General features: G+C 48.0%; 1 pseudogene; it reads right to left on the reverse strand.

Moving 5' to 3' along the window:
- Positions 1-1960: 1960 nt before the first annotated feature.
- Positions 1961-5170, reverse strand: LOC143405140 (tubulin beta-4 chain-like; annotated as a pseudogene).
- Between the last annotated feature and the right edge of the window lie 830 nt (positions 5171-6000).

Here is a 6000-nt window from a genome sequence, read left to right on the forward strand (position 1 = left end):
TGAGGGCCACTCAGCTGTCTCTATCGGTGGGGCTGTTGGTTGAATTAAACCCTCTTGTGATAAAACGGAGTTAGTAACAGCCTCCTGTTGTGGCCTTTTTCCTAACAACCCCTTTTCCTTTAAATTTTCTTCCTCTGTCTGACTAGCTGGAGAGACCTTCTCTTTTGCTTGATCTAAAATGTCTTTCACCATATTCTGAACCTCTAACAATTTACTTAACATCTTTTCAGTTTGTTTTAATCTACTATAAAGATAACGCAACCCAATAAGATAACACAAAACAAAACCGAAACTGAATGAAGCAAAAACAGAATAAAAAATCGTTGTATCAATTTTCTCTTCCTCAGGGCCGACAAACTTCAAACCTTTAGTCAACCATTTTTTCCAGTTTGCCTGAGAAATTTCTAGGGATAGGCAGCTTGAAAGAAAAACAAAATAAATCAAAAGAAGAACACATTGTTTTCTGAAATGGTCACCCATTCTCTCGCCTTCCCTCAGGGGCGAGCAATTTCACTTACCTCCAAGTTTCAGACGTTCCGCGTACGGGCCACCAGATGCCGATGTCTCTGTCTGGGCACAAATCACGAGTCTCCACACAGCTTGTAGATTCAAACAGCAATTCTTTATTCCCGAACTCACACCGGCCGTCTACAAACACGCTCTGGGGGAATCCACGTTCTCTGCCCAAATCCACTCCGTTCTCTGCCCAAATCCTCTCCTGCCTAAATCCACACCGCATGGGCTTCTGTCTCTCAAAAAATACTGTCTGACCCTAAGCACTCAAGAGGAACTCAGCAGCAGGATACGCCCTATTCCAAAAGAGGAACACCCTAATCTCCTATTACTAAACCGCCCTATTCTAAAGGGGAAACACCCTACTCTCCTATTATGCTAAACTGCCCTATTCTAAAGGGGGAACACCCTAAACACGGATCCTGCCCTGGTCCTTGAGCAAGGTCACCTTTCAGAAGTCCTTCCACTAGACAGCATGGGAGTAAGCTGGCAAGGAATTTGTCATACCTACTTGGCTGATGGCTCCCAGCAATGTATCTTTTATTTAAAAGGTTTCATCTGATGCCAGAAGGCAAACAACCCACACTTGCACTTTGCATTCAACAAGTTAGCAAAACACTTTCTACAATGAAGCTGCCCTAAGGATTTTCTTATCTTAGTGGTTCCTTAGCACAGGACTGATTGTATTGCTGCCTATTCCTACCATATCCTAGAGCCTCAGAAACTCCCTTCCTTATCGCATACCTTAGTTCACCTGCCTTCCCAGGTTTTTTCCCCCTCTCCAAAATGGGATCCTAATCCATCAAGAATGATCACATATTGAAAGCAGACTCAAGTTTTAATAGCTAGAAACATGTAATTTTAAAAAAATGTTAAATTGTTAGTTTCCATTCATTGTCTTAAATTTCTGCTGTGGTTTTCAAGTACATTTTAGGCCGCACTCTGTTGTGTTCCTGCCTACTCTTTTAAAACACCTCCAATTTAAGCATACTTTTTATCTGACAGGTAAAGCAGCACTTGCTTTTCTTTGTATTCAACACACTGTTCAAAAGGAATCAGATAAAGAGAAGTCCTTACCTAAGGCCTTGATTCTACAAATTCACAAAGATTCTGGAACAGCATCATTCCCAGATTGCTTTTGAGAATCTCTTTATTTGAATCCTTTGGGAGAGGGAAGATTTAAAAAAAAAAAAAAAGGAATTTTATCTCTTTACTAAAGGAACAGGAATACTGCTCAAAAACATTGAAGCAGAAAACCTATCATGATGAAAGAAAATCTTGAAACTTTGAGAACAGTGAGAAGAAAAATTGGGAGAGTATGGAGCCCTGAATTAGGAGTGTAGATATTATCAGTACAGTGCACTTGGACAGACACACCTGAGCAGCTTAGTTGACAATCATAGAGGAGCTGGTGGACAACAAGTTGACCCAGGAGGCTGAGAAGTTCCTAAGCCTCCTGGTCCTCTTCCTCTTCGTCCTCGTCGAACTCTCCCTGTTCCTCAGCAGTGGCATCCTGGTACTGCTGGTACTCGGCCACCAGGTCGTTCATGTTGCTCTCGGCCTCAGTGAACTCCATCTCGTCCATGCCCTCGCCTGTGTACCAGTGCAGGAAGGCCTTGCGTCGGAACATGGCAGCGAACTGCTCAGAGATGCGCTTGAAGAGCTCCTGGATGGCTGTGTTGTTGCCAATGAAGGTGGCTGACATCTTGAGGCCCCGCGGTGGGATGTCGCACACGGCCGTCTTCACGTTGTGGGGGATCCAGTCCACGAAGTAGCTGCTGTTCTTGTTCTGCATGTTGAGCATCTGCTCGTCCACCTCCCTCATGGACATGCGGCCTCGGAAGATGGCGGCCACTGCCAGGTATCGGCCGTGGCGGGGGTCACACGCGGCCATCATGTTCTTGGCGTCGAACATCTGCTGGGTGAGCTCGGGCACCGTCAGGGCGTGGTACTGCATGCTGCCCCTGCTGGTCAGGGGCGCGAAGCCAGGCATGAAGAAGTGCAGGCGGGGGAAGGGCACCATGTTCACAGCCAGCTTGCGCAGGTCTGCGTTCAGCTGGCCCGGGAAGCGCAGGCACGTGGTGACCCCGCTCATGGTGGCTGACACCAGGTGGTTGAGGTCACCATATGTGGTCAGCTTTAGGGTGCGGAAGCAGATGTCGTACAGGGCCTCGTTGTCGATGCAGAAGGTTTCATCCGTGTTTTCCAGCAGCTGGTGGAGAGACAGGGTGGCATTACCTTAGGCGAGGGCACGACGCTGAAGGTGTTCATGATGCGGTCTGGGTACTCCTCCCGGATCTTGCTGATGAGCAGGGTGCCCATGCCCGAGCCAGTGCCGCCCCCCAGCGAGTGGGTCAGTTGGAAGCCCTGCAGACAGTCACAGCTCTCTGCCTCCTTTCTCACCACATCCAGCATGGAGTCCACCAGCTCGGCTCCCTCTGTGTAGTGGCCCTTGGCCCAGTTATTCTCTGCTCCACTCTGGCCTGCCACAGGAAAGAGAATATGAGACACAAACGGACAAGGATTCTGGATGCTGTCATTTGCACTGTGGAGAAGGTGGGACTAGTCTCACAAAACCTTTTAGGTATGCTTTGGTTACCTAGACTGTCTGCAAGACTGAATGTTATCAGTGAACCTCAAAAATGCTGGGGATCATCCTAAGGTGGGGGAAAAAAAACAAGTTGAGGAAGAGAAAATGTTTAACAAAATTCAGCTGCCCCTGCAGTTAGGGGAACATTGCTCACTACTCTCATGCAGTAGGATTAGGCAAGAGGAAGTCACAGTGTGATCAGAGGGAAAGAGGGACTCTAGGCAGTTGTCTGAATCTTGGTCACAGGCTGTGCTTTTGGCCTTCATTACTTTAATTTGGTTCACTGTTTTCCCTGGTCCCTTCAAGTGACCTGGACATGCGGCCTTGGAAGATGGCAGCCACTGCTCATTAGACACTCTTCTTGCTCTTGAGTCTTTCCCTTCAGGGATTGCTGTAAAGGAGGCTGATCTGAAATCCTGAGCTGTCCAGAGACCAGAGATATTCCCCCACCCCCATGGTCTGCAAGGGGTTAGGCCAGGACTGGGGCCATCTGTGGACACAGTCTCACCTGGGCACAGAACACCGAGAACTGTGAAGTGTGTGGCTGTCAGGAAGAAGGTGAGTCACAGTCCCCTGGACCATGAAGACATACCAAACACGAAGTTGTCTGGCCTGAATATCTGGCCAAATGGTCCCGATCTCACCGAGTCTACCGTTCCTGGCTCCAGGTCCACTAGGATGGCCCGAGGAACATATTTATTGCCTGCAGGAACAAAAGCTCACTTACACCTTGGTAAAGAAACATGGGTAGGGCTATAACTCTATGTAGTTCTCACAGAAGAATTCCAACATTTGAGACAAAGGAATGAAAAAGAGAAAAGGGGAAAAAAAATGCTGTGCATGCTTAGTCGTGTTAAATAAAAAAGGACTATTAAGGAACTATGAAGTCTGTTTTTTTAATATATTTTTTTTTGAGAGAGAGAGAGAGAGAGGGAATTTTAATATTTATTTTTTAGTTATCGGCGGACACAACATCTTTGTTTGTACGTGGTGCTGAGAATCGAACCCGGGCCGCACGCATGCCAGGCGAGTGCGCTACCACTTGAGCCACATCCCCAGCCCTGAAGTCTGTTTTTTGAGGTTGGCATTTTATATGAATGTGCAAAAATGCATTCCTTTGTCATTTCTATGCACCTAGGACTTTCCCTCTGCCACAGTATTGGAAGTAAGTTTAATATGCATATACTCACCAGCTGCTTCATTGTAGTACACATTGATTCTGTCCAGCTGTAAGTCACCATCTCCATGATAACTGCCTGTGGGGTCAATGCCATGTTCATCACTGATGACCTCCCAAAACTGAAATGAAAAAAAAAAAAAATCACTCCATGGCCCTGCATCTTGTCACTAGAATGGCCTTGGCATAGTGGTCAGAGATTTAAGAGTGTCAGACTAAGACCAGAAAGCTGGTCTATTTCCCATCAGTTGCTTCCTAGGGGTTTGGAAGTCTCCAGGGCACGAGCCATATATGATCACAGACTGATGGGCTTGAAGCACATTGGGAGAGAAGGGGGCGACCAAGAACCTCTTGCAGGAAGCAGTGGGCACAGTGGGGCTGTCCCTCCAGGCAAGTTTGAATGTCCCTGAATCCCTGCTGATGGATGGGTCCCAGGATGGGTTCTAGCAGGACCAAGGATCAAGTGGCCTCACTCCTGGCACAAACCCCAGGCAGCTTTGAAGGGTACAGGTCATTGCCAGACATGTACATGTTGTCCTCTGGATCCTAACCCTGGCAAGGAGTGGGTGAGGGAGGGTAGGGATGATGTTGGGAGGGCATCTGAGTGGCAGAGGAAGAAAGTGGCCATCATGAGGAAAAGCGTGCCCACAAAGGATTGTGTCCCTAGGTAATTTAAAGGTCACTGATTCAAGGCACACCTAGCTCCATCACCATATTCATGGTGGCAGGTTGTTCTGCCTTTGCACACCTGGCAGCTCAAGACCCCAGTTCCTTCCTGGACCCCTGGCCCTGGTCTGTGTCACACAGAGTCCCCTCCCCAGCGACGTGCCCACCTTGGCGCCAATCTGGTTGCCGCATTGGCCTGCCTGGATGAGCAGAATTTCACGCATGATGCCCAAAGCTGGTGAAGGAGCTGAGGTGAAGGCCTCTTTGGAGCGAGAGGAGGCCAGAGCTCTTGGTTTAGCGGAGGACTGCATCAGCCAGCAGCTCTGCTTTTCTATCCTGGGATCTCGCCCAGCCCCAGTGACGTAATGCTGGGCGGGGAAATGAGAGGTTACCTATGAAAGGGATTCAAGTTGCAGGAACAAAAATGCCTGTGTAAAGCCCCAGGTGATGCCCTCATCATGAACATGAATTCTACTTGCAATATTAAGGGTTGGTCTATACTCGAGGTGGAAGCGAAAATCCAGTCACCGTGAGGAGTCTCTGGGCATTAGCTGTGTCTTACTTAGTCCTGCTTTAGGAAGCCAAACCTGGGAGTACTCCCAACATATAGGCAGATGCCTGCCTGGTGCCTCCTCTCAGGCTGAGGTTCGTTGTCCTGGGCTCTGCTCCTACCCTTTTCTTCCTTGGACAAGCTTCTGGGCCTCCACTGGACAGCTTATGTCACTCATACTATTCCCACCTCTCCAGCGCATGGCCTCCACTTCCACACCACCCCTGCCTTCAATTCCAAACTGTAGCACAGTGCTTACTAATAAATGAGCTTTGAAGTCTCTTGCCCTATGGTAAACATAGGTTCATCTAGTTCTGATGAGCACATCGTTTCCACTCCCAAACAGTAGGAGGTATTTGAGGTGAAATTAAGATGTCCCCAAGTTTCACCTGACCTAGGTGCACACATCTTTTCCTAGTTGTTCAAACAGTAATCTAGGTACTCCTGTTAGATTGTTACAGATATAATTAAGGTTCCCAATCAGTTGACCTTAAGATAGGGAGA

This window comes from Callospermophilus lateralis, chromosome 1 (assembly GCF_048772815.1).
Source record: "Callospermophilus lateralis isolate mCalLat2 chromosome 1, mCalLat2.hap1, whole genome shotgun sequence".
In the NCBI taxonomy this organism is placed as follows: domain Eukaryota; kingdom Metazoa; phylum Chordata; class Mammalia; order Rodentia; family Sciuridae; genus Callospermophilus; species Callospermophilus lateralis.